Raw genomic sequence first — 23,560 nt, 5'->3', positions numbered from 1 at the left:
CTATCGAGACGGAGAGAGCAGAGGTGTTCTCTAAAGAGACCACCTCAAGCGTCTTTGTATTGCTGGCAGTTGCCAGCTCTGCCTCTAATGAGGCAGAAGTACCAGCGAGGACTGGCACCAGGGGACCAGCATCTGCTGGTTTGTCCTCCAGAGAGGAATTGGCCCCAACAGAAGCTGGCACCAGACCAGCAACCACTGGCCTTGCCTCCAAAGAGGCAGATGGTGGAGGGTGTATCTCAACTGGCACTTCAATCTTCTTCAATTATATACTTGGGTCTTTGTTGTTGGTTCTAGTGAACCTTGTCTTTACATTCTCATCATCAGTTGACTCGAATGATTCAGTTAGCTGTATTTCTAATGATTCTTTATTTGATTTTCCTTTTGTGCTCTTAACTTGGGTGTTTATATTTGTCTCTTTCTTTTGGTTTCTTAACTTTGCTACTACAGAAGCAAAACTTAGACCAGGTCTTACAGTCTTTGCTTTGGCTCTCTCTCGTGCTTCCTTAAATGTTGTTCTTTCTATTATTCTAATGGCTTGGATTTCCTTTTCGAGTAAATATATACCACACTGCTGAGACGATGATGCATATCCCTCACCACTAGGAACACATTTAGGTTCCCTGTCGCACATACCATGCTCATCTTCTCCACAGTTGACACAGACTGCAGGATTTTCTTGCAATTTGGATCTACACGACTGTAGGGTGTGTCCAAAATGCTGGCAATGGAAACACCTTCTGGGTCTTGGGATGTATTAAAAGTTGATATTAAGGTAGGCTGAGGTATTCTGTTGTTATCAACCTTCTTCGTCATCCTGTCCACCTTTATTACACACTAGTCTTTTAATTCTGTTAAAAGTTTCTCCTCAGAGAAAGTCATCAACTGAGGGGCATAAATCAAGCCCTTGTTGGAGTTCAGGCTGGAGTGGGGAGTGCACTCAACCGTAACTCCCGCAAGGTCTGACAATCCCATCAACTTAAAGCTTTCCTCTGGGGAGATGCTTTCCACTAGAAGCATATTTCCATTTTGAGGTGTTATTTTTGGCTGTCTGCCACAACATTTCACTATTTCCCTGTTTACTTAAAAAATATCTATATTGTCACCTTCAAGCTTTAAATTCAGGTATTTATTAAAAGAATTGGGTACAAAGACCTTAGGAGCTATTTCATACTATTTATTTCTCTTCATGGCAAATGGTTCCAGTGTGACAATACTGGAGCCAGATGCTTTTTGTTGAGATTTCCTGGCCGTATATCTACTCGCATTACTTTGAGTCGTCAACTGTGTTCGTCTAGCATTCAGCCCAGGGGTACTACATTGATCATGGGGACCGACCATGAAAAATTGAAGTTCGGGTTTCGTGGGCAAGTCCTTTGATGAAAGCATAGGGTCATCACCAGAGATAGGGGGGGTTGCCATATAATGTAAAAACTGAATTCATCCAGATATTCCCCATACCCACCATGGAATCACACTTAGAGGACGGGTCATCCCTTTAATTAGGGTCGTCCTAGGGGTAATTACCGGATATACACCCTATCTCCAGTGCTAAGGTGTCATGATGTCCGTCGAGATCAGACCCGGCACTGAGGATAGGGTTTGACATTAAACTTTCCCCTCGCTCGACCACGTCAGGTACTAGAGTTCTACAGGTGAGGTGGCATGCCGTCCAACCTCACCCTCCTTCAAATCCCAAGATTTAGACTAAATCATGTCCAAAACCAAGCCAATAGTCATCATCATAGAATCCATACCTTATAGGGGGAGAAAGGCAAAAAGATGAAATTTTTAGCAGAAGGAAAAGGGCTGACTTATTTAGTTGGATCAACAGCTGGGCACCAAGGCCCAGCGAGAAAGAAGTTCCCACCTGGCATCAGGGCCCAGCTGCTGAACCCTAAGCCCCCCCATCCTCGGCAAGGCTTCAGCATCTGGGGGGATAACTGGTCTGCTCACTACCGACATTAGTATGGGTGGGTCGCGTGTGCAAGCCTACTGTCGCGAAAAATTAGCGCACAAATTTTCTGAGACTTACTTTCTGCCTCTCCATCTTTACCCCGCTTGCAACGTAAGGCGACTTGCCACATACAGGCAGATTGGCGGCTGCAGTGAAATGGTTCCTTTTAGTATGTACACATTTATTAGTCATCGCCTCTCCTCCCTCATTGCTTAATGACTTAATTCTTGTTATCTTATAAATTATATGAAAAACGAAGGAATGTTTCCTTCTTAAAGAAAATAAATTCTGACTAAAATCACTAACCTGATCCGCTCCTGCGGTGCTCGACCTCTCTCTTGTAATTAGCGTGATAGAGTTAACAACTCTTGCGGGTCTTGAACGTGGTGTGAGGGTGTGAACTTGTGCATAGAGGGCAGCGATTGACCAGAAATGCACATAGTATGTAATCATTCCTTTTTGTAGCCATCGTTGGGCTAATTGAATTTCATCATTATTGAACATGTTAAGATTCTTCTAAGAAATGTATTGGCATTTGTTTTGTTAAGAAAGTGTAAATTGATTTTTTTGAAATTCTTAGTGTTTTTGAGTGGGCACGTGGCCACATAGAATTTGCCCAAGTTTAGGGTGCTGTGCCACCTAAGTCACGTTTATTCACTTTGCTTTGTTATATTAAATGAAGAGTTTAGTTTTGTAATAAAAGGCCATTCAGCACTTATTATATAACTTTATGAAATTATAAGACGTGTTATATCAAATAAAGTAGGTTTATTTCTTTGAGATAATTTACTATTTTTTGAAGTGGGTCGTTTTCTTTCGAATTTATGGCATTCAGTTAGCAGATGACGGACTGTGACCAGAATACGACAATGGTTACAGTAAGGGGCCTGTCTTTCCTCGCCTTGCAACATCAAGTATTTGTGTTGAGTATGTATGTCCTATTCTTAATCTTGTTAACATGACATCTTCCCTTCTCTGACATTGTTGTCTATTTCAAGATTTTACGGATGATTTGCTTTTATTTTATGATTTAATTCTAGCCATTTTTTCCATTTTGATTGACAGTATTCATTTATTGTTGTTTTAATGTCATTGTAAGGTATTTGTATTTTTTTTATAGACTCCTTTTTTTACTGTCTTTTTGGCTTCTTTATCCACCTCTTCATTACCATTTATGCCCACAATGGAAGGGACCCAACATAGTTTTACATTTATAGATTTCCGTTTTACTATTATATCTATCCACTCCCTTATTTCTTCAATTATGGGATGAGAAATTGTGTATTGTTTTAGCGCTTCTAAAGCACTGTAAGAATCCGTGTATATTACGAAGGTATCGTTTGCCTTTCCCACCATAAAGGTATGTTTTATAGCCTCTAATTTAGCATTTATCTCTGCAGTGAATATCGAGCATATTTTTGGAATTTTTTCCTTAGGAGTGGTTATTTATGATATGCTACTTGTTCCTAATTTTATATGTTCTATATCAGGTTTTAATCTATATTCTCCAATGGTTTAGAGGCTCTTGGTTTATTGTAATAATTATTTATGTTTTTCATATATTTAGTGTTTGGATTATCATTAAGGTTATTTATTTTAGCTATATATTTTAATCCTATTTCTTTTCTTCGTACTTTCAGGGGATCTATTCCTGCTTCTACATACACTTTCCACGGGGGAAGTTTTGTAGGCTCCAGTGCATAGTCTATTACCCATGTTAAGTATGACATCCAGTTTTGTTAACAGGGTTTTAGAAGCACTACCATATACTTGACATGCATAATCAACTTTACTTAGACAAATAGCCTTATATACTTTTATCAGAGAGGTTCTATCAGCACCCCAGTCATTATGCGCAATTATTTTTATTATATTTGAGGATTTTCTCACTTTTATCGCCAGTTGTTCTATATGCTCTTTAAATGTAAATTTTTTATCAAGTATTACACCGAGGAATTTTATCTGATCATCATATTCAATTATATCATTATTTATGAATAAAGTAGGAATTATTTCCTGTTTTCTTGATCTTGTAAATCTGACTGCTTTTGTTTTTGCGGTGAAAATTTAAAACCCTTGTTATCGGCCCATTTTTTTTTTTTTTACCCTATTTATGGCTGCTTGCAATCTGTTGGTTATGTCCAGCGCTTTTCCACCACTACTATATAAGCCGAAGTCATCTACAAAAAGGGATCCTTGGATTCCTGGTGGGATCATTTCAATTATCTCATTTATTGCTATAGCAAACAATGCCATGCTTAGAACACAACCTAGGGGGATTCCTTCCTCCTGGATAAATGATTCAGAGATTTCTGCCCCCACTTTGACTTTTATATATCTTTCTGATAGGAATTCCCTAATATATTCATACAAATTTCCTCCTATTCCCCATTCAATCAATTTTTTAAAGTCCCTCCCCTCCAGGTGGTATCATATACTTTCTCTAAATAAACAAATACTGCTATTGTTTGTTTTTTTACCAACCATTGCATTTTGCATCTCTCTTGTAATCATTAAGTGGGGATCTATGGTACTATTTTTCCTGAATCCAAACTATCTGTTTGACAATAGCTGATTGTTTTCTAATACCCATATTAATCTGTTATTAACCATTTTTTTCAAATACCTTACTTAGACAACTAGTAAGGGCTATTTAAGGGCTAGTTGGCCTATAGCTGCTTGGTGACTCTGTGTCTTTTCCTGGTTTTAAGCCTGGTACGATTAAAGATTCTTTCCTGGTTTTAGGTATGCTGTGAGAATGCCATAATTCATTTTAAATTTATAATAAAAACGTTTTGCTTTCATCTGGTAGATTTTTTATCATTTCATATCTAATACGGTCTTCTCCTGGAGCTGTTGGACTTGCAAGTTTCAGGGCATTTTCCAGTTCTTCCATGGTGAAAGGAATATTATAGATTTCCTGATTATTAGATTTTATTGGTATTGGGACATAATTTTTGATTTACAAGTGGAATTTCTTTGTATAATTCGAGATACTCGATGTTTTGGCGAAACATTTACCCAATTCATTTGCTACTAGTTTGGGGTTTGAAATATAGTTGTTTTCTACTTTTGATATAGGTAATGGTGCTGGCCGATATCTACGCTGCAGTTTATTTATTTTTTTCCAAATTTCTTTGTCTTGAGTTTTGGAATTTATACTATTAATATATTTTTTCCATGAATTTCTTTTGGCTATTTTGAATATTCTGCTTCGCTTTAGCTTTCAAATATGCAATTCTATTGGCATCACATTTATGTCTCAGATATCTTCTAAAGCATGTTCTCGTGATCTTCCTTGCTGCTTTACATTCCTCATTCCAGCAGGGTACCAGTGGTCTAGTCGGATTGCCTGAGGTAACCGGAATAAGTTCATTTGCTTTATCATCTATTGTTTTTACTAGATATTCATAAGCATCTATGTGGTTTGTAAAGTCTGATATTTTTTTTAATTACTGTTTTCTCTAAATAAATTCCAATTTGCTTCCTCCATTTTCCTCTTCGGTATATATGTTATATTAGTATTATTTTTTAACTCAATTTGTATCGGCCAGTGGTCACTCCCAAATAAATTATTATTTACTTTCCAACCGAGATCTGTAGCAATTTCTGGGGAACATAAAGTGATGCCTATGGCAGATGTGGTATTGAGATAAACATCAAATCTTGTTGGAGAACAGTCATTTAAAATAATCAAATTTTTTTTATCTATAAAATCTAGGAGAATATTTTCTCTCCTCTCAGATGATGTACTTCCCCACATAGGATGTTTGGCGTTAAAATCACCTACTAATAAGTAAGGTTTTGGTAATTGTTCTATTAGATTTTCTAAATCTTCCACTTGTAATGGTCTATTTTTTCCAAGATGATCTATTAAGCGAATTTCTAAAGGCGGTTCCATATATATTGAGCATGTGGTTATTTTTTTTCCCAGGAATACTTGAACTGCACATGCCTGTATTATCGAGTTAATCCTAACAAGTTTGGTATTTGATTGAAGAATGTGTTACGATTGCAGTTCCTCCTTGGCTGCTGTCTTTTAAAATTTGTGTTGATTTCCACACTTTATAATTTATGCCAGCATTAAGAACATTGTTACCGATTTTAGTTTCATGTAAGCAAATGATATTTGCATTATACTCTCTAATCAATGATTTTAAGTTTTCATTATTTGATATGTATCCTCTAATATTCCACTGTAAAATAGAAATTTTAAGAAGGTTTTGGGTTTTGTTTTCCTGTATTTTGCATTTTACTGAAGTTGTATAATTTTGCTGTACTTTGTTCTTCTTTTGGTGGGTGATGTATTTCTGCTGTTGTTTTCTTTATTGGCTGAAGATTCTCAGATGTTCTTTATATTTGAGGTGCATTTAAATGGCTTTTGTTCTTGGGTTCTATTTCAATACTTTCTTCATTTTTATCTGATATTTTTTACTTTCTCTTTTATTTGGGTTTCTCTTTTTTCATTTTTTGTTTGCAAGCAATTTTCGTTGACTTTGTCTTGTCGGTATTCATTTTTTTCTATATAGATTTTTGGTCTTACTGATTGTATAATTTGTTTTTTTTGGATTTGGGTGGGGTTGTTTCAAGTAATCTTTTTTGTCTTTTGACTTAGCACTTGTATTTTGCTTGTCCTCCAAATTCATCACGTCTTCATGCATTTCTGGTGTTGGTAATATATTATATACATTTGTGTTACTTAAATGTTCTGTAGCTTCTGAGCTTGAATTTTGGTCCTTTATAATATGAGTATTTTCTGTTTGATTTATACTGTATAAATATGTAGGAATTTGGTTTTTGCACTTCTTTATTTACTACCTCTTTATATGTGTTTTTCCTTGCTGGATCTTGTAAACCTCTTACTTTTAGTTCCATCTTAGCTTCTCTTATTGACATTCCACTTCTTTCTTGTAAGATTTTTAATTCAGTGTTGTATAAGTAAAATGCGCATTCATTTGATCTTGAGTGGTGATTCTGGCCACAATTTATGCAAATTGGGTTTTCACAGTCCCATTTTGTGTGGTTGTATGATCCACAACATGCACATCTTGGAGCTTCTCTACAATTTTTACTTGAATGGCCATATTTACTACATGATTTGCATTGTAGTGGTTTAGGATATATGGTCTCAACTCTCTCGTCTGCCCTAATACTTTAATTGTTAAAGGGAGTTCGTTTCCTTCAAATTTCAGTTTAGCTATATGTATATTTATTTTTTAATTTTTCCTACTTGGGATATCATAGATGTCACATTCTTCAATGTTTTTCTATCTTTTCTTAAGCGAGTCCAACAAAATATTTCTATCTATTAATTCGTCATCATTATTTGGCAGGATTATAGTACCACAAATACTATTAAGTTTATTATGCTTGGTGACTTTTATTTTTGTGTTATCTATGTTCGTAATTTGTAAGTAATTTTCTGATTGGGCTTTAGTAGTGGTTTCCACTATCCACGCATTTGTTTGTGTTTGACGAAATTTCATGTTTTCTGCTGGGTATCTGGTCAGTAAATTATTTTCTAATTTGAAATTTGAAATTTTGTTTTCACTTTCTATTGTCAAAAATCTTGTCCAACTGTCCTTTCCAAAAAGTAAATCAAATAAAACTAGAGATGGGCTAGGCAGGAATTTTCTTTTGACAAATCTTTTTGCCCTAATAAAAGGCTCCATAGTTGCTATATTTTGGATTGAAGTGTCCAAAAGGGTGTCCTTGTTCGTGTCCAGGGTCAGATGGGAATTTAGTGTTAAGGGGTCATATTTTCCAGGGGATTGAGTTCCATAGTCAATTTCCATTTTGTCTTTTTATTTTGAAATTACAGAGAAACCAACTGCAAGACATGAAAAAAACTGGGTCTCCTCTCAAAGACTTCCCCTTCACCAAAGACACATAGCAGAGGCCAACTCCCATATGTCACTCCATACCTACCCCGAAGGGATGGCTCTATCATAACATGATTGGCTCAAGTGTAAGCAAAACCCGCTTGATAGGACTGAGGGCATATCTAGTATGCAATTATCCCCACTCACGTTATTTTAAAGGGCAATCCGGATAAATAGCCGAGAGTCCTACCGTGGAGACTATACCTCCCTAGATTCCGTAGGCAAGTCCCCACAGGTAGCCCCGCCCCAATAAATATTGAGGTAGAATCACATCAATGTCCTCAGTGTCCAAACTTATTCAAGTGGTGGACCAAATCACTATAGTCCCCGCCATTTGGGTCATGGTAAAGCCTAAGTTCAGAGACCCAGCTCCTACCTAACCTGCACGAGAGTTTTAGTGAAGAGAAGGAGGACAGCTAGGGGGAGCAACTGAGTGATAGAAAGTAAGAGATTGGAAGATGATCAAGTAAGAGAAAAATTGAGACATTTAGATAGAAACTAGGAGATAATTCTCCCAGTTCGAAAGCCCTCTTGCCCGCTACGCAGTTTCATCCATAGGTTGGAAATGTGTAACTCCGTCAAAGCAGTCTCAACTTGAGAGGGAGAATTTTTTGGAAAGAATCCAACCTGACGAAAAACAGTTACGAACTTTGTATGTGTCACATACAGTTAAATTAGAGTTATCATTAGAGAGTAAAGTTGTTAATGTCCTGGAAGATGCAAGACAAGTTATAACCTTGTCATCGAGTCACATCAGCACGTTGACTAGTGTAACGCAGCCAACAACATGCTTACCACATCTCAAAGAGCTACCCATACCCACGTTCAAAGGCGAAAAAAGTGAATTTGCCACGTTCACTGAATTGTTTGATGGTCATATGCATAATAGACCTGATTTAGACGATGTTGCTAAGTATACCTATTAGTTAGGTACATTAGAAGGAGAGCTGCTCAAAGTCGTTCAATCCTTGAGCGTAACAGCTGAAAATTACCAAGTTGCCTGCGTTTTGCTTGAAAAATATTATGGCAACCAGCAGCAGCCACTATACTCTGTTTTTTTCCATCTGTCCATCCGCCTGTGGTGTTTGCGTATGGTAACACTGCGTCCTGGGCTTTGGATAGTTACGCTATGTGTAAGTTTTAGGTAAGTAAAAGGATATCTGTATGTACATTCGCAACTGAAAAGTATTTTAATAATTTACTGTATGCGAATTACACCGTTAATATTCGAAATTGGATATTATTATAATTCTTGAATGTAAGTTGAATGGAACTATCTAAAGCCCGGGAAGCAGTGTTACCATACGCACACACCACAAGCAGATGGACTTATGGAAAAATACAGAGTATAGTCATTCTGCATAGAAGGCTAGCTGATCTTTTTGTACCCTAGTGCAATTGTGTTGACCTCACGAATTTCTGCATAGAGCTAATTGTTTTGATCGAACAAATCAAACGTTTGAGCGGATCCCCGTTAGATCATGGTATGTTATTAAGTCTTATCAATCAAAAGTTGTCGCAAGGACAAGTCTATTCAAAAGTAGTTGATTATCTGCGTAAATGTGACTTTTCATTGAACAAGTTGTTTGAAGCGCTCGATTTCATTATAAGATCAATGGAGGATAATGCACTGCAAAGGGGAGAGGAATTGTCAACTGCCTGTAAGAGGGGGAACGAAGCGAACGTTAACCGCGCAACCTTGCCCGTTCTGCAAACAGCAATCATCCAGCGTCTCTTTGTGTCAAGTACTCTACCATGGTGGCTAAAAACGTCAGTTAATCTTGAATAAGAAATGTTTCAACTGTCTAGCGTCCGGTCACGCCAGTAAGCAATGTAACGTAAAGCGTAAATGTAAGTTATGTGATGGATGACATCGCAGCTTGATTTGTGAGAAAGACAATGCGCAACCAAGATCTGTCGCACCCACACACAATTCCAGTTATCAGTCCTCAAAGCATCACAAGTAGTCTCGCTGCCTTTAAAGAACCCAGGCACCAACCGTAAGATAAATCAAAGAACGCAGCCAAAAGCCAAAAACAAGAAACTGTGTGTAAATGCTAAGATGGTCAAGGACGAGCCTTCGACCAAGTTGCCGGCTACCTTATTGCCAACCGCTACAGCTAACGTGTATTCATGCAGCAAACCTCTTTCCACTAGAGTATTTTTGGATACTGATAGCCAATGCAGTTTCATTTTGAGTTGGCTTGCAAAGAAATTAGAATTGCCAGTTATTAAACGCGTTTCACTGAATATTGCACCATTCGGCTCGCAGATTGTACAAGGTGAGTACGATGCAGTTTCATGTAAAATAAAACGTAGGTGCCAGAGTAATCCACATTAAGCTTGTTGTCCACGAGGATGTAAATAATCCCATACATAATGCTGGCCTTTCTAATTTAAAAGCGCATTTGCTGGCCAATGATAAAATTAATGGCGATCTTCTTACTAATCTTAATATCCTGGTTGGGGCAGATTACTTTAGCTTGTTCCTCCTTGGTATGGACAAGATTGATGGAGTAAGTTTGTGACACACAACGGCGTAATGCCAATATGGTCGAATTCCACAGTGGGTCTTGGAAGGGATAAAAGCATCTTTTGTCCACACATTACAAGTATGTTGAATCACCCCAGAAATCGACATTGATATGTGGTGGAGATTGGATATGTTGGAACCGCTCCCCACGAACAGTACACCACCCCAGAGCACGCTGCTATGAATAAAGTCCAGAGTAGCATTGTAAGTACTGAACGAGGGTATCAAGTAAGCTTACCATTCCGTGGGCCAGAACGCCCTGATACGAATTATTGTAATGCACTTGCTCAATTGAACGTGTTAGAAATGCAATTTCTGAAAGACCCTGAGTCCAGAAGAGACTATAAGAATGTCCTTCAGACATATCTCGGCGCTGGGTTAATTTCTGAAGTCACTAATTCAAAGACTTAGGAATATTACTTGCCCCACTTTGAGGTTAATAGGCAGTCTCACGACTCCTTTATGTATCACGTTCAACACATCCTCAAAAGTCAAGGGAGAACTGTCGTTGAATGATTGCCTTTATCCAGGTCCCAATTTAGTTGAAATGCTATGTGATTTGCTACTCAAGTTTCAACGAGATCCCTATACATTAGTATCAGACATATTGAAAGCTTTCCACAGAGTATTGCTACATCCTGATGATATTAAATATACACGTTTTTTTTGGGGCAATGAGAGACGACACAAGGGGCCACATATGCAGACGACACAAGTGGCCACATATGCCTTTAACGTTGTGGTTTCTGGCATAACCAGTAGCCCCTATCTTTTACAAGTGCTCCAAACTCATCTCCGCAACCGGGGATGGATAGATATAATTAAATCCTTCTATGTCAATAATTATCTGCAGACATTTATGGCCAGTGAACCCATGGAAAGTGATTATTGCCAGGTCAAATCTTTGCTAGACGAGGCCCACACGCCTTTGACGGGGTGGGCAAGTAATTGTCAAGAGTCTGATCAGCAGATTGGTTGCAAGGAACCCAATGAGATCAATGTTGGGAATGAATTGGGATAGAAGGGAGGATAAATTGAGTTTAAAGCCTAAGAATATCCAGAGTTGTAGAAATAGATCCCATCCTCTTACTAAACGCAAGCTACTTTCCCTTTTGGTAGCCAATTTTGACCCCCAAGGACTAGTCAGTCCCCTTTTTGTGTGGGGAAAAATTCTCCCTCAAGAATTGTGGGAAGCCGAAGTAGGCTGGGATGATGGGCTGTCAGATGATCACCAACTAGAAGCTAGCAAAATACTTGCTGAATTCAACAATGTTCACACTTGGAAGTTTCAGAGGGGAATTGTGCATAAAGATAGTGAAATGCATCTGTTTACTAATGCGTCAAGCAAAGCTTACGGCACTTTAGCCTACGTCAGACAGAGATCTGAACAAGTTAGCCTCTTAACTTCCAAAATGCGAGTCACACCTCGCAAACAAGCGAAATTAACCATTCCAAAGTTAGAACTATTATTAGGATTTAGATTGGGAAAGCATCTTTGCAAGTTGTTCAGCTTTATCACCATATCACTCTGGACTGATAGCAAAGTAGCTATTGCCTGGGTAGGTAGCTGCATGGGAAGTAAAAACACATTTATTTCTAATTGAGTGGGGGAGATTTTTTCGATCCAACAGGAGTGTGGCATCGAGATGAAGTACGTCCCCATGAAGCAGAATCCAGCTAACATTTTGACCAGAGCTTCAAAATTGCACGAATTGAAAGTTAACCGCCTGTGGTATGAAGGACCGCCACTTTCTAAGCTGTAAGGGCACCCTTGAACCATGTGCCAAAGAGGGAGAATCTCCAATCTGACAAAATGTGATCACGGCCACCCTGAGGGGGAGCTCAGGGAAGAAGGAACTTTGACTCCGCCTGCTGAATTGTGGAAATTGCAGGGGAGTAATGTAGACTTCACACAACCTATGAAAGTTATATCTCTAGTATTGAAATTTGAGAACTGACTGACAGGCAGACCCTTTCTTGAAATTAGTTTACTTAGAACAAAGACACCACCTTCCTACAGTGCGTAGTAAGTTAGAGAGTGGCGTGCATGTACTCACTCACATTAATAACTTTGTAAAACAATTGAGCTTAGTCATGCGTAATGGCATAGTTTTCACATGAAATAGATTAGTTAATGTTACTAATACGAAAAGTGAGTTAGTGTTGTTACCCTCTAAGGGTACTTTGGTATTATTGTATCTCACCCATCTTCATGAAACTCACATGCATTGTGGATGTGGAGTTAATGTTTTGATGACACTTTTCCGGCAGGAATGTTGGAGCCCAGGGTTGAAGGCTGCTGCCAAGAAAGTAGTGGGGAGATGCAGAGCATGCATGTTAGCCTTCAGACCTCTTCTCCAACAACCACCACCTCCACCTCTCCCGACCAACAGAGCACTCACGATATGTCCCTTCGAGAAGGTAGGAGTAGACAACACGGGCCCCATACCCATAGAAGGAGGAGTGGCGCACATTTTCATCGTCACCTGCTTGGCCAGCTGAGCCATATATCTCGATTACTGCCTGGACACCCACACCTTCACTCTGCTACTACGACCCTTCGCAACCACCCATGGTGCTCATTCAACTGTCTACAGCGATAATGCTATGACCTTCTGGGCCGCAAGCGCCTTTCTCCAAGAGGTGTGTGACGAGAATGTTACAAGAGCATTCCTGCGCTGCACGGGAATAAAGAGGGTTTTTCAAACCCCACAATCTCCTTGGAAAGGGAGATTCTTTGAAAAGCTGATTGGGGTTGCTGTGAGGATGCTCGCTACGATGTTGCAACAAAATCTGTTCACTGAGGAACAACTCAGGACCCTAATTAAAGAAGCCGAAGCTGTAGTCAACAACCGCCCCTTGATGTACTCAGGAGACATACGTGAGGACGAAGCCCTCACACCATCACACTTTATCCATGGAGATGTTGTTTGTTATTGACACCTGTGGTTTCTCACGAGGATATGCATATGTCACTGACGACACGACAGCTACGTCACCAATATTTCAGGTTGACAGAAACCCTCAACCGCTTTAAAAAGTACTGGAGGGAAGGATACCTGAAATCTCTACAAGAACGTCACGACCTGCGATATGCCCCCCCCTCCCCCCGACTGCTATATGTTTAGGCGACCTCGTGCTGGTGAAAACGGACCAGTGCAAACGCAGTCAATGGCCCCTCGGCAGAACCCTCGAGTCATCAAGTCCCTGAAAGTCCTGTTTGAGGGCAAGGAACATCTGCGTGCAACACAACACATCATCCCTCTGGATATGAACACCCACAATGACAAGTGATGATGTCCGGGACGATGAAAGTGTAGGTAACATAAGTAATGGTGAGCCAGAGATATATGATAGCGATAGAGAGAATCAACAGACTGATGAACTAGATGAAAGTGGTCATGTAGAAAGAAGGGTTAGGAGTGAAATGAGTGACAGTTCGTGATGCAGGTATCTGAACGAAAAGGAAGGCTGCAGAGGAACAGAGGAAACATCGGAGTGGGTAAGAGACGATTTGATTTAGTATAGTGTATGTTTTGTTGAGAGTAAAGAGGTGAACTCTGAAAGTGTGCACATTGGAAAAGAGTTTTGAAGGAGTTAGGGCTGAGACTCTGTTCCCTATGTTCTGTTTTCTGTTGAGTCGTTGCATGAGAACCGATGCCATGGTCCATGACGACTTCGTCAGAACATCTTGTATGTGTTGATTTATTGGCTTTGTGCATGTTGTAACTTGCATTGCACCGGAAAAGCTCCCACCATGTGCAACTCTTGTATAAGTGTTTTTTATTTGGAATCTGTGTTGGAACAATGAACATTTGAATTTGTAGATCGTATCAATCTTAATGTGTGATTAATCGTCCGTTACTATTCTGGCCTTAACTGGCTGGTCTCGTGACATATTTACATCCTTTATGATTACTAAATCACCTGTATATTACTGCGTTAGTATATTATTGAATTTTCTGTAATTGGTGATGACCCTATTATGAGTATGCTCTGGGATGAGCAATAAGTGAATTGCAGATTCCTAGAAGAGGAATCTTGACTTTATTGCATGATTTTACTTTTATCATTGATCAAGCTATGCTTGATTATTGATATTAAGTTGATTTTTTCAATTGATGCCTTGAGATATGTGCTTACATTGGCTTTTGCATGATTGCAGTCTTGATGCACACTGCACTGTTTGTCTGTTGATGCCATTATTCGAATTACATTTTGATGTGATCTTGCTGCCATTAGATGGCCTGGATTGCTCTGTAGTGTTATGCTGAGTTGACATCGATTGAATTTACTGAACCTTTTATTGCAATCATTGCCTCGAGAGTTACAATTTGTACATTGATTTTGATTCTCTTTGATTGTTGCATTATGTCCTTGCCATTTTGAGTGATCACTCCATATTGCACCTTTTTGCAGTCGATAGCTAGACCCATGCTGTAGTGCTGCACATGAGCCTAGGCTTCGACGACCTGTTTGAAAATATTTGCCTGCTCCGTCCAACTGCCTTGTTGCCTGCTCCCTTTCCTTTCCCCCTTTGTGGAGGGTGGAGAATGTCACGAAAAATTAGTACACGAATTTTCTGAGACTTATTTTCCGCCCCTCCATCTTTTCCCCGCTTGCAACGCAAGGCAACTTGCCACCTATAGGCAGATTGGCGACTGCAGTGAAATGGTTCCTTTTTGTTTGTACACATATATTAGTCATCGCCTCTCCTCCCTCATTGCTTAATGACTAAATTCTTGCTATCTATAAATTATATGAAAAACAAAGGAATGTTTCCTTCTTAAAGAAAATAAATTCTGACTAAAATCACTAACCCGATCTGCTCGAGTATAATACCGTTCCTGCGGTACTCGATCCTCTCTTTTGTAATTTGTGTGATAGAGTTAACAACTCTTGCGGGTCTTGAACGTGGTATGAGGTTGTGCATAGAGGGTGGTGATTGACCAGGATTGCACATTGTATGTAATTGTTCCTTTTTGTAGCCATCGTTGGGCTAATTGAATTTAATCATTATTGAACATGTTCAGATTCTTCTACGAAATGTATTGGCATTTGTTTCGTTAGGAAAGTGTAAACTGATTTTTTGAAATTCTTAGTGTTTCTGAGTGGTCTTGTTTCTTTTGCTTTGTCTTCCCGTTGTTGAATTGTCTGGAGAAGCTTCTTTTGTATATGAGGGGGACTGGCTCTTCTGGCTTGCTGTGTGATTCTATGTACATTGTCTGCTCTGATCAGGAACTCTTCTATGGGCACGGTGGAGGCTTTGGGCATGGCTGCCACTGTCTGGTGGGGTAGTGTTGTGAGGAGTACCTCCCTCAGGAGGTCCAAGGATGACCCAGGTTGGCCAACTGGGAGGGCAGAGAGACTGGCCACTGCAGTTGCTTGTACATGTGCGACGGCTGCTCGTCTCCTATGGGGGCCCAACATGGTTGAGGAACTTCTTGGCTCTCTGGGTGGGCATCATGCTGAAGGATGACTCCAGCTGGTCCTTTAATATGTCATGGGTGACAGGGGAATCCAGTTCTTTGAGCCATCCTGCTATATGATCGAATACGTCGTCCAGCAGGAATTTGAGTACAGTGTCTGGTTTGTGTGTTGCCGAGGTGATTTTTTTTGTGTGCAGAAAATCGTTTCTGCCCTGAAGAACCATGCCTCTGGGTTGTGGGGTCTGAAGAGCGGTAGGCGTATGGAGGTGGCTGTGAGGTTTTTGCTGACGACGTTGGGATCGTTGCCTCTGGCTTGGTTGGGCATCTCTTCCATGGTCTCCAGTGTGAGGCGAGGTCGAATAAGATAGGGAGTTTACAGCTTACTAATTTATTTACAAAACTTTCACACAGGTCAAGAGGTTGTGCGAACAGCATGGTCAAGAGTGGGAATAAATTCAAGCATCTGTGTTTCTTCACAGACAGAAACATACAAATTGATAGAGAACATCTGACTGAAGGTCATATGCATATGGTTGGAAAATTGGCATAAATAATACATACAATAGTAATAATAAATAGATCTTTGACAATAATGATAATGGAGATACATGTACAAAAGACATGTGAGAAAAGTTGAGTTTCTCTCAACGGCATGGTTTCTCTAGCAGGTCAGTCATCGGAGGATAAAGGATATTTTGGTTGTAGGATCACACACAAGTGGTCGCTACACTATACTTATATGTTCAGTGGCCAATTCATCTTGTTCAATTTTATATTGTTGGCAATTCTTGTCATTAGATTTATGATCCATATTGAAGTCCATGCACTTGGTTTCAAGTGTGCAATCTCCATGTTCAGACACAGAGCAATTAACATGTATCTTTTCATTTTTACAAATTTTAGAGGGGTGTACAACTTGAAACAATTGTAACATTGCAATATCCTCTTTTTAAATAGCTTGGCTGCTATTCTTAACCTTTCAATATTCAAATGGAAGGGTAAATCAGGCCCCTCAACAGTAAGGATAATCATATATCTCCGAAGAACCTTCCACACTTCTACTGGACACATACTTAATATCTCTTCTGTAAAAACATAGAGATCTCTGTTGGACATTGTGCCCCTACAATAACTAAAATTTAAGTGGGACTTGACATCAACCACCATTTCACTGCTGTTTGTTTTTAAACTACAGAGCATTTACGACTGTGAAGGGGACTTTGCAGGAATGAGAAAAATTTTTCATCTAAAATTCGATAAATCACCAAATTTTATTGTTCCAACCTTTTTCTAAAAGGGTCTGTTCATTTTAAAGTAAACTATTATTATCCTCTCTGACTGTTGCAATAAACCACACTGGAGGTTTTGGTTTACTCACTGAGAATATATCTGTTGGCAAATTATTTGCTACTTGGTTCAGTCTGAAGGTCGGTAAACATCCAAGCCAGTTGGAACAGATTCACAGCTTATTATTATTATTATTATTATTAAAGTAGTTTAACCACACCACAGCTGACTTTCACCTCTCATAGGGCTGGCCCGAAGGATTAGAATAAAATACCAACTCTAGGCCTGAGGCCAAGCACTGGGATCCAATAGGGCATTCAGTAAGATAATGAACTAATTAAAATAAAAAAAAAACTGCATATAGGCACATGCTCTCATGCTGGAATACATGCACACAATACATTTACTCATACTTCCATACTTGGTACAACACTAAAAAGGTATATTACAATTCAGAATATGTTAAGCAATATTTAATTTCCTTTTATAATTCACAAATACTATTATGGAGGAGTGATATGGTAGTTACATTTGACAACATCTTCGAGGGTCGCGTGAGAGAGAGAGAGAGAGAGAGAGAGAGAGAGAGAGAGAGAGAGAGAGAGAGAGAGAGAGAGAGAGAGAGAGCGTCGTTGGGTTGTTTGTAGTTGTCATCAGGAATAATTGAAAGTTAAATGTTTTCGTGTGTTTGATGTGTCGCGTTCATGTTTGGTGTTGCTGTGTGGTAGTATGTAAGTGCGCATGTATTTCTGAAGAGTGTGAGTGAGCGAGCTGTCGAGAAAGAGAGAGAAAGAGTGTAAGTGGAGGATGGATAGTTAGCAATGGTTTGCTTGCTGGGCGATCATTTTGGTTTATCTGCTAGCAACCAAAATGTGCTCCACTGTTAGCATTGGTTTGCTTGCTGGGCGATCATTTTGGTTTATCTGCTAGCAACCAGAATGTGCTCCACTGTTAGCATCTCGCCACTGCAAGCACACTCTGGGAGGCTGCCCCCTTCTAAAATAAACTGATGGGTCAAATAAGTGTGCCCAATCCTCAGTCTGCTTAAAACTATTTCTGTTCGGCTATCAGACTGGAAAGACGAAGGCCACGGCAATATATTATCCCCACATGTGAAGGGACCCAACAGAAAGAGACAGATTTACCCAAATAATACAAATGGAGGAGCGATTCCTGAACGTTTTTAACTAACGGATGGAAGCTATTGAATTTTTTAATAGCTTCTAAAGTGCTTTTGGAATCAGAGTAAATGACAAAATTAGTGTCGCTACTTTGAACAACTATATCCAGGGCAGAGACTATGGCTGTTAATTCTGCTGTGAATATGAATGCAAAGTCAGGTAGTTTAGCTGTATATGCTGTATCACCAAGGATAACTGCACAGACAACACCAATATCTGACTTTGATCCATCCGTATATATTTTTGTCACATTAGTATGGACAGTTTCGTGCTCCAAGAATTTTCCCCTAATCTCTTCCTCAGGACAGTCTTTTTTGTTAAATGCTTTTTTGCACACGGATGCTTCTGGAATAAGCCATGGAGGATACACAGGATGTTTTACTTCCATGACTTTCTGGGATTCAATATTACCCCTAACATCTTCATTTAGTCTAACTCGGAATGGTCTAGAGGCTCTTATACCAGAAAAGACCCGTGAGTCTGCTTCCCTCAGCACCTGGAAGGAGGGATTTTTGGGAGCACTTTTAATTCTAGCCATGTACCTTAATCCTAGTTCTTGCCTTCTCAGATCAAGGGGAAGTTGGTTAGTATCAACATATATGCTTTCAACAGGCGAAGTTCTAAAAGCCCCTGAGCATATTCTCAGCCCCATATTGTGTACAACGTCTAGTTCCTTCAGCCTGGTTTGACAAGCTGAGGAATAAATCTGACCGCCATAGTCTAGCTTGGATCTACAAAACGAGTCATATAGTCTCAGAAGGGATTTTTTATCAGCTCCCCAACTAAATCCAGAAACAACCTTTAAAATATTCAGAGATTGTTTAGCCTTATTCTTTAAGGCATTTATGTGGCTGGCCCATGTCAATTTCTGGTCAATGGTCATTCCCAAAAATTTCACTGCATTTTCATAAGGAATGATAGATCCTTTTAAACTAAGTGTGGGAACCTCTTCCACACGCTGGCACCTAGTAAATCTTACAGAAATTGTTTTAGAGGAGGAAAATTTAAAACCATTCTCATCAGCCCACTTTGTAATGGCATTAACAGACCTTTGCAGATGTTTACATACTGACGAGGCATCAACAAAAGTGAGCATTTAACAGGTGATGTTATTTGTTGGACTATGCTGTTTATTGCCACTGAAAAAAGTGATACACTTAAAACGCTTCCTTGTGGAACACCCTCCTCCTGCACAAAAGGTCGGGAGAGAGTGTTGACCACTAACCTTAAAAAATCTCTCTGTTAAAAAGGAATATAAAAATTTGATCATTCTTCCACATAAGCCCATCTTGTGCAATTGTTTTATGATGCCAATTCTCCAAGTAGTGTCATATGCTTTCTCAAGGTCGAAAAATACGCTGATAGTCTGACATCATTTGGCAAATCCTTGCTGGATTTGATTGGTCAGCCTCAGCAACGGATAAAGGGTGGAACGATTTTTCCTGAAACCAAATTGAAATGGAGATATTAGCCCTTTGGTTTCCAGGTGCCAAACTAATCTGTGTTTATCATTTTTTCCATCAGCTTACACACACAGCTGGTAAGAGCTATTGGTCTATAGCAAATGGCTGGGGAAGCGTCTTTATTAGGCTTTTTTATGGGAACAATTATGGATATTTTCCAGTCATTGGGTAAAATTCCAGTTTCCCATATTTTGTTTATAATCTTGAGTAGATAATTTTGGCATCATCTGGGAGGTGTTTAAGCATTTCATATAAAACTGAATCACCCCCTGGAACTGTTGATTCAGTTGAAGAGAGTGCCTCCCGAAATTCTCTTGAGGAAAATTTGTGATTGTATGCTTCAGATTTTCCAGATTCAAATTTCAGAGTCATTTCGGCATTCTGAATTCTTTGAAATTCTAGAGAATAATTGTCAGGGCTGGAAACTTGAGAAAAGTGTTTTCCCAGCTCATTGACAACTTCAGTGGGCTCTGTGATCAGTGTTATTGACCTTTAATGAGGGTAATGGTGACGCAACAAATTTTCCACTTAGTTTCCTGATTTTGCGCCACACCACTCTCATATGGAGTTTTGAAATTGATTCCATTGATACAGTAAAGCCAACTTTCTCTTTTGACTTTCTTGTAAAAGCGCCGTTGCTTGGCTAACGCACGATTATAGATTAATTTAGACTGAGGGGAGCCACTAGTTTTGTATCGTCGATAGCACTTCCTAGTGACTTTCCTCAGAATACCACCTTTTATTCCACCAGGGAACTGCAGGTCTATGAGGTTTACCTTTTGTCTTGGGAATCGAGCCCTCAGCACTCTTCAGAGGGGATTCAATGTAGTCCTAGGCATCCAGGTGAGAATGAAATGACTCAAACTCCCTATCTAGATTGACTCCTTTACTTAACTTGTCCCAGTCAGCATCCTCTACCTTCCACTTAGGTATTGTTTCAGATGGAGCATTTACAACATATTTCAGATGGATCGGGTAATGATCACTTCCATTCAAATCTTCATTAACAGACCAGTTAAAATCAAGGTGGATATTTGTTGAGGAAATAATAAGGTCCAGTGCAGAGAGATGATTATTATGAATGCTGTGGAAGGTCATTGACCCATTATTATATAGGGCGACATCATTCATGTCAATAAGGTCCTCGATTATTTTCCCTTTGCTGTCTAAACACACACTTCCCCAAAGGGGGTTGTGGGCATTAAAATCTCCTAATAAGAGAAAAGTAGTGGGAAGTTGGTTAATCAAGGACTGAGTATCTCCAATGTTAAAAGAAAGGTCTGGTGGGAGGTATAATGAACAAACCGTTATCCTTTTGTCTAATATGACTGAGACAGCAACAGCTTGTAGAGTTGTATTTAATTGTATTGTGGAGTGCTGCTGAGATTTATTAACAATAATTGCAGCACCTCCATGGCCACGATCACCAATTGGGGGAAAAGAGTTCAAAACAGCATAATCAAGTCCAGCATTATAAGGAGAGTTACCTAACATAGTCTCCTGCAAGCATACAATCCCTGGATAGAATTCATGCATTAAAACTTTAGTCTTCTGTCCGGGCTCTGAGACCCTTACAGTTCCACTGAAGGACATCAAACTTGGGGGCTGCAATTACTGTTAAAAAGTATGTGCAACATACTAGTGTTCCTTTGAACACAAGCCTACAAGCAGTTGCCATTCGAGCATGCTTTGAAAGAGAGATTACTATTTGCTTTATTTACCTCCCACCTAGGCCAGAGATTACTTTGAATGACATTCAGGCACTAGCTAATCAACTACCTCCTCCTTTCTTACTACTGGGCGATTTTACTGCCCAAAATAATCTATGGGGAGATGATACCTTGGATGCTGTAAGTAGAACCATCAGTGATTTTATCCTAAATAATGATCTTTCTCTTAACAATGATGGTTTAATGACGTTTCATAACATCTACACTAATGTCTTTTCATCCATAGATTTAAGCATTTGTTCACCTACAGTCCACTTGGACTTCAACTAGTCTGTATACGAATTTTTGCATGGAAGTGATCACTTCCCCATACATCTAAAGTATGCTAGAAATATACCTTCTGAATCTCCTACAAAGTGGAAGGAGAATGAAGCGGATTGGATGGAGTATGAAGAAAGCTTTCAATAACATCAAGAAGTATAGTCAGTTTGAGTCACAATTAGATGCATATGATTACTGGACCTCAACTACATTTGTAATGTGGATATGATCCTCATTATTCATTTGGTAAATGTGTAACTCGAGCGTAAGGCAAACAACAAACAAATCTCTCTCTCTAAGCAACCAGCGGATCGCGACTTTCCTTTCTCTCTCTCTCTCTCTAACAGCGATACCTCTCTCTCTCTCTCTCCCTCTCTCTCTCTCTCTCTCTCTCTCTCTCTCTCTCTCTCTCTCTCTCTCTCTCTCTCTCTCTCTCTCTCTCTTCACCTCTTTCTCTCCACTCTAACAGGTAATCAAAATGAGAGAGTTGCATTATAAAATAAACATTTATTAACAACGAAAAAACAGCAAAACAATTAGGTCTCACAGACTAACTTAATTCAAGTTACCCCACTATCAAAATGTCTAAACAGTAATTAGTCACACCAAAATATCTATTATCCATCGGGACTCCCTCGGTCCCCCCCATGGTTCCGCTAGAACCGTCTGTTTCAAAGACATAAGGAACCACTCGTAAGTACACACATAAGTTTAACAACAGAGATCAAAGATTGAATATTCCCACAAAATGTTAAATAGGTAACAAGCCACTCTTTGGCTAAAATATCATAAGACTCACCCAAGCAGCCGGAATATTTAGCACACTATATTATAAAGAGACTTTCGGTGAGCACCATGGCATCCTGCCTTTCTTCCAAAGACGCCTCTATCAAAATCCACCATAGACTTGCGTATGATACATTATAAAAGGAAGAGGCGCACACGCACATACGAATGCACATTTCAACAACGCCTCACATTACTGGCTGCAACCAGTTTCCCAAAGGCACTTTTGAAAAGAGTTCATGAACTGAGTACATTGACTTGTCTTTCTATGCAGTTTTATCTCACGCCACCCACAGAAACCATTGATCAGCTTTTCTCGGGTCGTTGCTTCTCCACATTCCAATAGGTCACAGCGAACATATTGGCAATATATCATTAACCCTCTTAAGCCGGAGCCCTAAAAATCAACGTCTCCCGTATGCCGGGCCTGTTTGGAGTGAGCGCGGAAGTGGAAAAAATAATTTTTTCAAAAAATTACAGCGCGCGTACTTTTGAAGATTAAGAGTTCATTTTTGGCTCCTTTTTTTGTCATTGCCTGAAGTTTAGAATGCAACCATCAGAAATGAAAAATAATATCATTATCATATGTAAATAATGCGATATATGGTAGCGAAAAAAAAAATTCATACATAATTGTATTCAAATCACGCTGTGCAGAAAACGGTCAAAGCTAACCAGTTACTTTTTTTTGCGTTGTATTGTACACTAAATTGCAATCATTTTGATATATAATACATCGTAAAACAATAAAAGTAACACCGGAAAAATATTATTACAAATGATGTACGAATTCGTAACGCGCGGACGCAAAAAATTTTTTTTCAAAAATTCACCGTAATTCTAAATAATGTTCTAGAGACTTCCAATTTGTTTCAAAATTAAGACAAATGATTGAATATTACGATACTGTAAGAGTTTTAGATTAGAATTGCAGATTTCGACCATTTCGGACGAGTTAAATTTGACCGAATGTCGAAATTTTAATATATATATTTTTTCATATGCACATATTTCGAAGATGGAAAAAGCTACAACCTTCAATTATTTTTTATTG

Source organism: Macrobrachium nipponense, chromosome 6, assembly GCF_015104395.2.
Source record: "Macrobrachium nipponense isolate FS-2020 chromosome 6, ASM1510439v2, whole genome shotgun sequence".
NCBI lineage: Eukaryota > Metazoa > Arthropoda > Malacostraca > Decapoda > Palaemonidae > Macrobrachium > Macrobrachium nipponense.
Note: the sequence above shows the minus strand (reverse complement) of the source record.